Source organism: Patiria miniata, unplaced genomic scaffold (assembly GCF_015706575.1).
Source record: "Patiria miniata isolate m_02_andy unplaced genomic scaffold, ASM1570657v1 HiC_scaffold_1, whole genome shotgun sequence".
In the NCBI taxonomy this organism is placed as follows: Eukaryota; Metazoa; Echinodermata; class Asteroidea; order Valvatida; family Asterinidae; genus Patiria; species Patiria miniata.
This window is the reverse complement of record NW_024037047.1, coordinates 15,370,622-15,382,522: the sequence shown is the minus strand read 5'-3', so window position 1 is coordinate 15,382,522 and position 11,901 is coordinate 15,370,622.

Sequence of the window (11,901 nt, the reverse complement as noted above, 5' to 3'; positions counted from 1 at the left end):
GTAAACTCGCTTGACCTTTACTTCTGGGTCTTATGGAAGGTCAAAGTTAGGTGAATTCAAGATGAAGACGTTTACCTGACATCAAAACAAAGCAAAATTTCTTCCGAACGGTTTACGGTACAATCATAAAAACTTGTGTGAACTTGTACCATGTTACGAAAATGTTATACATTCTGTTACGTCATCATGACGTCATCAGGTATCAAATTACAAGCGATTTAAGGGCAAATTTTGACAAAACAGTTTGTGCTATATCTTTTTAACTAAATAGAGTATCGTGTTCGTTTTTTTTCGTGAGGTTGTAGACTATGCCGTGAGAAACATTTCTTGTTCCCGGACACAAAACCGCTTGACCTTTACTTCCAATGTTAACGGAAGTGCAATGAAAACTGAATATAACGCAAAAGCGGAAGCATTTTACTACAGACATATATTATGCAAGTGTTTAGTGAGAAATGCAAGTCACAAAAAAACAGTGTGATGACGTCATAATCTTAGCGGCACATAAAACTGTGTTTGTTTTCTTTAATCTGAAGAACATCGGTTCCAATTTTACCAAATCACCCCTTGATATTCTTTGATTAGCCACAGATAACTTAGCAAGGTTTCAAATTCATGACGTCATCAGACCGGAAGTTACGTCGATGAGAATTTGAAAATGATCATATTTTAAATTCAGTTTTATCATTTGATCCATGTCGTATATCTTCGTAGCCCAAATAACGATGTCAAAACAATTAATTTTAACCTTTTGCTTCCAAATACTAGTGACGTCATGAAACCGGATGTTAGGTGTTATAAATACATACAGTTATATTTTCCATATTTTCATACGTTACTTAACTTCACAATAAACATTTATCCACTCCGAACTAAATCATTATTCACTTCCCGTTTTTTTAATAATGACGTCATCAAGCTAGAAATAACTCGTATGTGTACATAAAATGTTTATGGAAATTTAGCACACCGTTAAATATGCATTTTACAACAACAACATTTATTGTGATGGGCAATGTTTTTTTTTTTAAATGCCTGCCCGACCACTCTGCGTTTGTAACAACCAACGCGAACCTCTAGTTACAATTATTATTTTTTTCCAAACAGCACGTTCCGCGGATTTTCCCTTAAACGGTATATGGTATGAACTTGTAACTTTAAGATATACCGACCCTCATCTGAAGTGGTGCATATTACTCTGACGCCATCATTACATCATCAGGTGTCAAATTACAAGCGATTTTATCTGAAAAAGTGACCAATTACCTTTACCTATAACTCCTAAACTCAACAATCAATGATGGTGGTATTCTGTAATCAGATAGACCATTGACTGCTTAACATTTTTTGTCGTGTACGTAAACTCGCTTGACCTTTACTTCTGGGTCTACCGGAAAGTCACAGTTAGGTGTATTCAAAATGAAGGCGTTAGCCTGAAATCACAATAAAGCACAATTTCTTCCATTAAACCTTGTGTAAACTTGCACCATGTTTCGAAGATTTTGTAAATTTTGTTTCATCAGATATAAAATTACAAGCGATTTAAGGGCTAATTTTGACAAAATAGTTTGCGTTACATCTTTTGAACTAAATAAAGTGTCGTGTTCGTTTTTTAGTGAGGTTGAAGACTATGCAGTGACATACATTTTTTGTTCCCATGCACAAAACCGTTGACCTTTACTTCTGGTGATACCGGAAGGGCTATAAAAACTGGATATAACTCAAAAGAGGAAGCATTTTACTACAGACATATATATTATAAAAGTGTCTAGTGTGGAATGCTAGACACATAAACATTGTGATGACGTCATCATTCGAAAGGGTGCCCCCTAGCGGCACATAGAATAGTGTTTGCTTTCTTTAATTTTAAAACATAAGGTTCAAATTTTACCAAATCGCCCGTGATATTCTTTGATTAACCGCAGATAATTTGGAAAGGTTTCAAATTCATGACGTCGACGTCATCAGACCGGAAGTTACTTCTATAAGAATTTGCCAACGATCATATTTAAAATTTAATTCTATCTTTTGATCCATGTCGTATGTCTTAGCCCAAATAGCGATACCATTACAATGTTCACCTTTTGCTTCCAAATACTGTGACGCCATCAAAGCGGAAGTTCGGCGTTATGAATATATTCACTTATATTTTCCAAATGTCCATACGTTATTTAACTTTTACAATGAACATCCATTCCAAAGTTAATCGGTATTCAATTCCCGTCTTTAACTATAAATGACGTTATCAAGCCAGAAATAACTTGTATGTGCACATAGAATCTGTACTGAAATTCATCACACCGTTAAAGATGCATTTTTTTAACAAAATAATTGATTGTACTGGGAAGGATTTAATTTCGTGATCATTTGCTCTTACACAAAAATATTCATAATTTAACTGGACAGTGTTTCATAAAATAGTTTTTAGCCGACCACTCTGCGTTTGTAACAACAAACGCGAATCTCTAGTGTTTTTTAATGAGTTAATGCTTTTTATGTTTTGAATACAGTTTCATGATTTATTAGCTGTTCTTTTAGTTCTCCAGATATCCATCATAACATCACTTCAGATGTTGTATATTGTTAACATTATCAATCCTCTTATCAACTTTTATGAAGATCAGACCTTCTCTTATATGTGTTTTGAAAAATTGCACTTTTGCTGACATCATTGTGTGATGTCTAACTTTTTCAAAATTGGGTGTATACATCTATTACATAACAAACCTCATGAGGTGATTTTCCCTTTTTAAAGCCTGGACCCTTTTATACCAGTATTTTGGAAGTTGATATTTAACTGAGCCCAGTGTAACATTATCTGGTTAATCCCTTAAGGCAATTTGTTGCACCAAATGAGGTCAGTCCATGCTCTTTGGGTACACATTCATACACTTGCATTCTGCATCTTCACGCATGCGTGAAGGTAAATCGTGTGCCGCAGCTACCACACTTACAGTTCGACAAATTCTGGATTTCTGTTTTTTGTGCATCAATTTAAATGATCAAAGAAAAAAACATGGTTTCATTACTCGACAAAACATATATGACTTTGGATATTAAACTTTAAAAAAACCGAGGTGCGTTTAGGCCTCTGAGGAATGATTCAGGCATGCCTAACAAGTGGTTCAGTCAAGCGGTACTAACTGTTCCCTGCTGGTGGTAGGCATACATGAGGTGCTAAACTGCCCTGAGATAAATCTTGAGATCAGAGGAATCAGTAAGCCTGGTTCAGTCTTGATCGATAACCCAAATATTACCGACCAGCACGGGCTTTCTGTTAAAAAAGGATTCACAGCATGTACTAACAAAACTAATTTTGAACTTAGCATGTTGGGTTTGAGAGGTAAGGTGACATTGTTCAAAACTTCACTAATCTATATAAAATCATAAGGTGACGTCATCATGACGTCACCTTGATTTTGACCTATAACACGTGCCGGTCTACCTACATATCAAGTTTCAACCAATCGGAATTTCAGTTCTTAAGATATAAAATCTTAAATATTACACTTTTAAGATGACGTCATAAGACCATTGTTGACGCATCATGACTTCACTTCTCTAGGGCTAACCCAATCTTGGGGTCTGTGTCTGTGCCCAGTTTAAAGTCAATGATTGCATTTTATGTCAAGTTTTACCAGCAGAAGCAATTGTAACTAGAGGTTCGCGTTTGTTGTTACAAACGCAGAGTGGTCGGGCAAGCAATTTGTTCATTAAACACTGCCGAGTTGAGTTATGGATATGTTCATGTAAGAACAAGGATCACGAAATTAAATTCTTTCCAGTATTCATTATGTTGTTTTAAAAAATGCATCTTTAACGGTGTGATACATTTTAGTAAACATTATATGTACACATACAACTTATTTCTGGCTTAATGACGTCATTATTCAAAAACGGTAAGTGAATACTGATTTAGTTCGGAACGGATAAATGTTCGTTGTGCAGTTACATAACGTATGAAAATATGGAAAATATAACTGTATGTATTCATAACACTGGCTTGATGACGTCACAATATTTGGAAGCAAAAGGTAAACATTGCAGTGTTGGAGTACTCGTACTCGAACTCGAACTTGAGTACAACTTGAGTGCCAATAAGTACTTGGCCCGTACTCGATCATAAGTACTCGAAAAAAAAAAACAAGTACTCGGCATGTACTCGTAATTTTGTACTCGGACTCCCTTAACTCGACAAATTGTACTCGGTGAACTCGATCCCAGTAGCGCAGTACTCGAAAGAAAATTCGGATTTTGGTCGATACTAATTTTTCGATACTAAACTTTGACCAAAAATTTCACAGAGTGTACATGAAAATGATGAAGGTATTGTGCTGTATTCTTTATCGACTCTTAATCGAGTATTCGTGAATGGGTATTGGCAGCGCTCGCAGTATCGCTGGTGCACTTTTTTTTACTGTCCTATTCCTACTGAATACTACAAGAATACCAGTGAAATAAATTGCAACCTTCTTTCAATGGGCTGCATGTGCGTTCATCACACGCGGCATTTTCTAACTAAAAAGGCGCGGAAAGATCATATCCGTGGGGAAGAGGTTGTGCACATCACTCTTTGTTGGAAACGCGTCACATTCTCTGGAGCATGGCGGTGAGTTCGATCCAGCTAGACGTAGACATGTCTTCTTCGTCAGAAATTATATCTTGGGGTCTAGAGATCACAAGAAATATTTCGCAAACGGACAGAAGCAGCACATCGCAGTATGCAAGTCATGTGGGCTGCGGATTTCGGAGAAGTCTGGAACAACTTCCAACTTCAAAAAGCACCTTTGAAAAAATGAATCAAGAATTCCAAGCAAAAACAACACTTTTCAATATGTGTACGTGTTAATTTCTTGGAATACTGGGTAGTAACTTTACATATCACATGTAAGTAACGGTGCTAATTTCTATAATGCTTTAGTTTAAAACTGTACTCGGGATGTACTCGATATCTTTGTACTCGTGCTCGGCCCGTACTCGTACTCTTAAAAACTCGAACTCGGAGTTTTGGCCCAGGACTCGACTAAAAAGTGCTCGGACTCGGCCCGTACTCAGCACTTTGTGTACTCGGAAAACTTGGTACTCGAGTTTTGGTACTCGACTACAACACTGAAACATTGTAAGGGATATCGTTATTTGGGCTACGAAGATATGCGACATGAATCAAATGATAGAATTACATTTAAGATATTATCGTTTTCAAATTCTCATAGAAGTAACTTCCTGTCTCATGGCGTCATGAATTTGAAACCTTGCCAAATTATCTGTGGTTAATCAAAGAATATCAAGGTACAATTTTGTGAAAATTTAACGGATGGTTTTCAAATTAAAGAAAGTAAACCCTATTCAATATGCCGCCAGGGGGCTCCCTTTCGAAAGATGACGTCATCACACTGTTTTGTGTCTGGCATTCCTAAAAAAAAAACCAACTTTCATAATGTGTGTGTAGTTAAATGCTTCCCCTTGTGAGTTATACTCGGTTTTTCAAGCGGTTTTGTGTTCGGGGAAAAAATTGTTTATCACAGCATAGTCTACAACCTCACGAAAAAACGAACACGATATTATATTTAGTTCAAAAGTTATAGTGCAAACTTTTTCGCCAACATTTTCCCTTAAATCACTTGTAATTTGATACCTGATGACGTCATGATGACGTAACAAAATATATAGTATTGTTATAACGTGGTACAAATTCACACTTGTTTTTATGGTCATACCGTAAACCGTATGGAAAAAAATTGTGCTTTGTTTTGATTTCAGGCTAATGTCTTCATTTTTAATTCTACCTTCCAGTTGATCCGGAAATAAAGGTCAAGCTAGTTCACGTACACAACCAAAAATGTTTATCAATTAATGGTCTATTTGATTACAAGGTTAGAACATGATTGATTATTTTGTTCAAGAGTTACAGGTGAAAGAGGATCGTCACTTTTTTCACCCGATGACGTCATCGTGATGTCAGAGTAATATGCACCATTCGGGATGAGGGTCGATATATGTTGAAAGTGACAAGTTCATACCATATATCGTTTAAGAGAAAACCCGCGGAGAAGTATTGTCCGGAAAAAAAGGAAAGAAAGAAAGAACTAGAGATTCGCGTTTGTTGTTACAAACGCAGAGTGGTCGGGAAGACAACTATTTTATGCAACACCGTCTAGTTAAGTTATGAATATTTTTAAGTAAGAACAAAGGATCACGAAATTAAATCCTTTTCGGGACAATCAATTATTTTGTTTAAAAAAATGCATCTTTATCGGTGTGATACATTTTAGTAAACATTCTATGTACACATACAAGATATTTCTGGCTTGAAAAAACGGTGAATAGTGATTTAGTTTGGAGTGGATGTTCATTGTGAAGTTACATAACGGATGAAAATTTGGAAAATATAAGTGTATGTATTCATAACACTGAACTTCCGCTTTGATGGCGTCACAGTATTTGGAAGCAAAAGGTGAACATTGTAATGGTATCGTTTTTGGGCTAAAATATACGACATGGATCAAATGATAGATTGAAATTCAAAATATGATCGTTGGAAAATCCTCATAGAAGTAACTTCCGGTCTGATGACGTCATGAATTTGAAACGTTGCCAAGTTACCTGTGGTTAAACAAAGAATATCAAGGGGCAATTTGGTAAAATTTGAATATATGGTTTTAACATTAAAGAAAAGAAACACTATTTTATGTGCCGCTAGGGGCGCCCTTTCGGATGATGACGTCATCACACTGTTTGGTGTGTCTGTATTCCTCACTCCCCAATGTTATAATATATATGTCTGTAGCAAAATGCTTCCGCTTTCGAGTTACATTAAGTTTTTATTGCGCTTCCGGTAACACCGGAAGTGAACGTCAAGCGGTTTTGTGTCCGGGGACAAGTATTTTTTTTTTCACGGCATAGTCTACAGCTTCACGAAAAGACGAACACGATGCTCTATTTAGTTCAAATGATATAACGCAAACTATGTTGTCAAAATATGCCCTTAAATCGCTTGTAATGTGATACCTGATGACGTCATGATGACGTAACAAAATATTTATAATATTTTCGTAACATGGTACAAGTTCAACCAAAGGTTTTGTGATGATACCGTAAACCGTTCTGAAGAAATTTTGCTTTGTTTTGATATCAGGCTAACGTCTTCATTTTGAATTCACCTAACTTTGACCTTCCGGTAGCCCCGGAAGTAAAGGTCAAGCAAATTTCGTACACGACAACAATTGTCTATCTGATTACAGAATACAAACATCATTGATTATTTAGTTCAAGAGCTATAGATGAAGGTAATTGGTCACTTTTTCAGATAAAATCACTTGTAATTTGACACCTGATGATATAATCATGACGTAAGAGTAATACACACCACTTCGGTTGAGGGTCGATATATATTGAAAGTTACTAATTCATACCATGTACCGTTGAGGAGAAAACCCGCGGAAACGTGCTGTACGGAAAAGAGAAGAAGAAGAAGATTTATGAAAACAAATCCAGACAGTGGTCGGGTTGTGCCCGACCACTCATAAAGTAAAAAAAAAAAATCGTACAAAATCAGGTGATGATCTCATCATGACGTCATTTCGTATTTTGCATATTAGTAACAGTTTCCTACCCACTTAGTATCAAGGCGATCGGACCTTCCCTTTCATGCGTTTAAAAAAAAAAATCACATTTTTGATGACGTCGTCATGACGTCACACACTTGCCACTTTTTTGTGCACACATCTACGCCATAACAAACCCATAACAAAAAAAATGTTTAATTCAGCATGTTGCGTTTGTGAGATATGGCGCTAAGTTTGAAAATTTCAAAAACATGTGTAAAATCACATGATGACGTCATGATTACGTCACCTCAATTTTCATCTATAACGCATATCAGTCTATGCATACGTACCAAGTTTCAACCCAATCGGACTTATGGTTGTCTGGATATAGGGTCTTTAAATATGCACTTTTAAGATGACGTCTCGTGACATATGATGACGCCATCGTGACGTGACTCTTCGGGACACATCTAAAATAAGGACTATACCTATGCTGACTTTTAATGATTTCATGGCAAAGATAATTGCCAAAAGTGAGGGCCGGAAATGACGTGTACCAAGTCTATGGGATTTGTGGAATAAAAAAAAAAAAAAAACAGAAGGAAGAAACTAGACCTATGTCTGTTTCAAAACAGAACATATGGCTTTTTCGTATTAATCTTTTTTTTTATGAGTTTATATAAAGGGACCTGTAAATTACGTATATTATTTTTACAAATTTTCAATTAAAATATTTTGCAATTCAAAGTGCATTTTTCTGTCAAATTTTACTGATGTTTTGATTTAGTATTAAAGTTCAATATGTGATGTTCCCTGTTACCTTAATTAATTTGCTTCGTCGGTAAACCGAATGAATACAATGCAAAATGGTTAGCATTGAAATGAGACTAGAGCGCTTCAAAAATTTGATAAATATGAATGTGTGAAGTTCAATATTGTATCTTATTGCAGTTATTTTTGTTAACAAAATACACTTTGTGAAATAATATGGAAATTAAATTAGTAGCCTTGAAATGAGACTAGCTGTCAGAGTACTAAATTCACACATCCAACCCAATTGTACGCCTGCAAATTGGCTGTATGCTCTTAACTAAGCGGCATCAAGTCGGCCATTTCCCGTGCATTGATAACTGCAGTTACAATTCAACTTCATCAACCCTGAACACAGACTAGCCATCAGATCAGCCTCGACTCCATTGGCGCCTGCGCGTTTCTTCGTTCCTTGATCGCGCAAAGCATGATGGGAAACAACATGGCGCAGCAAGATCGCCATCAGATATCTCACTTATTGATCTCTCTGTGAATATGGAGATAAATGATCTCACCCGACCCAATTGTTTGCGGCATTTACGCGTAACGCAGGCAGATCACTATGCGCACATTGAAAACTTGGACGCGTCATGCGCATTATGAATGTATTTGACATACCGGCAAACTTTACATTGAAACTCCATAATTGAAATTCAACTTCATCTGCCTTGTAAAAAAAAAGAACTAGCAATTAGATCACTTCTACCCAAACAACACAAGTTCGAAACTAATTTACATATGACATAAATTATGGACGTGGCACAGGAAAACGTGGAGAAACACTGCTTCACTTTCACATAACATGCGGAATTACACACAACATGTACACAAGTACAGTTCCAAATGTGCATATGCCTAATAATATATAGGGTCCAGAAAAAAAAAAACGAAACCCAAATATCGGGACTTGTGTTTAAGTGAGGTTCTGCATGTAGCAATTTCATAATCTCGGATATGAAAGCCATATCTTTGCAAAAAATGCATAAAAATGCCTTTTAATTTGTTTTGTAAACAGTATTATGCTAATGAGCTTCGTACAGGTTCAGAGATAGGGGTGCTAATGTGAACAATGAATGCACTTTTCATCAGGTTTATTATAGTTTATACAATACATTTATTAATTAATTGCTGAAAAAGTTAATTCAATTTATTAATTATATCAAATAGTTAAATTTATTAATTAATTTCATATATATTTAAAGAAATTATGCATTTTTATACAGCGTTTGTAATGTAAGTTTAAGCATTAAAAATAAATGATTTTTTATACCTTTAATTTAATTAATTGTTAAAATAATTAAATAAATTGATTAATTACTTGAATTATTAATGCATTTTTTTTTAAAAGAAATTATGCATTTGTGTTAAGTGTACAGCGATTGAAATGTAATGTAACTTAGCATAAGGAAATTATACCGTCAAACATGAACAAATTAAATCATTATTTTTTTTTGTTTTATGAATACATGCATTTTTTTTATTGAAAAGCCCTTGAAATGTAATGTAAAGCATTTTTAAACTAATGAATTATTATTGTGACGTCAAAATTGAAGGGGATCATAATCATGCAATTTACGTTATGAGCATCGGGTTATACATAGAAAATGATTTATTCATAGTTAATAATACAAATAAATGCTTATTTGTTTTTCAAGGCAAAAAACTGAATCTGGTCTCCATATTTGAACAACTTCATGAAAGTTGAGACCGCTGGAGTCCTTTTTGATTGCTTGCCCGCCCAAACAAATAATAACTTTACAAGCATTACTAAATTTCAATGTTTAATATTGTCATTAACTTTTATTCCTTTTTTTTATTATTTTTTTTTATTTTTTCCTTTATTGTTTTTAATTCATTTCTAAGCGTATTCGTCTATTTAGCATTTTCCCTTCATCAATGAAAATCCCGCTCACATTTTACACTCGATGTCCTATAATTCAGGTGTTAATTCACGCTAGCGTCATGGGCTTTACCTCCCTGCCGTAAGCAGCGCCCTTCCCACTAGCCCAATTTGATGACGTCATATCGTGTTTCATAGGTCACCGCACATATAGATACCTAGTGTCCTATCCGCTCCCCTCTGGTATCTTTGGTAAAGTCCATAATATCAAAATTGTCCAAAAAGGCAAAAACGGTTAAAGTTAAAGTAAGCAGACAATCATTTCACCCTTACGATACTAAATAAGCAAGATTCTGCACAATTGAAATGAACCTTTGGGGTTATGGATTATATTTAAATTCTTCAACGACATTTCACCTTTTTTTCTGATTTTATTTCAGAAACGCTCTATTAATTATCGTATATGTAATAAAAGTCTCAACTATTCAAGTTTCATCATTTTTTGTTGTTGAAAGTGTTGAGTGTTCTTCGTCATGTTTCACATTAAACTTTCCAAAGTCTGCACAATCATCAGAAGGAAGCATCCCAACCGAAATAGAAAAGGAAAAATATAAGTAACGTTTACAAAGAATAGGAAGTATTGCCAATATAGGCATTGCTGAAACTTTGACAGATTTTGGTTTGGGCATGCAAAACGAGACCTGCACAGTTTGGATTCATAAATGACCATTTTTTTACTCGGTTTCAAAGTCTCTGTACAATTGTCATTGTGTAGTTTTGTCTTAAATTGTGTGCTTGCTCAACTCGATTTTAAAATCAGGTCAAACAACGCACATAAGTCTTGACTCTTGAGAGTCATTTGTATAACATTTGTATTATATTTGTCACGCAAACCTTACATCTTGCAACACTGCGAGGCCCCGCCACCAAACAATATGATCCAGAGAATTGAAGAAAAAAAACATAACGGAACTTGCGCCCAATAAAGTTGTGTATCGCCCTCTTAAGGCGAGCATAATGAATGCACGGGGAACCCCGTACGGTGTTGGGAAATTGCTCTTTCGCTGTACACACCTTGTCCCCCCCCCCCCAGTCGCCCCCACTGAGATTTTGAGTTTCTAAAAAAAAAATTATCATTGATCTAAATCTAAATAGTCGCGAATGATCCACATGATGACCACTGAGAAACGACCCTTCGACCGGCGACCGCGGACCAGTAAGCTGACAACCGGCGTGACATAGCGCATAATGATAATCTAAAATGCGTATTAACACCCACTGCACTGCTCGCTCACACCACGGAACACGTATTATAGACAGGTGGTCCGTGGGTCACACAGTTTCAGTAAGGGATATCACGCGAATCGGCCACGCACAAACTTTTTCCTCCATTCATATCAGCTAAATAATAATAATAGACCAATTAAAATTCCTTTAAATCAGTGGCGTAGCCACGGGGGGGGGGGGGGGCGTGGGGGCGACAGCACCCCCCATGAAACCTTGTCGCCCCCCCCCCCAGTCGCCCCCCCCCCTCCCCCCCCCCCCCCCCCCCACTGAGATTTTGAGTTTCTAAAAAAATTATCATTGATCTACATGACACCATGGGCGTCAATCCTGGGGGGACAGGGGGACTGGGTCCCCCCCCCCCACACTTTTTGAAGGGTGGGGGACACAATATCAAATGTCCCCCCCCCCAGATTTTTG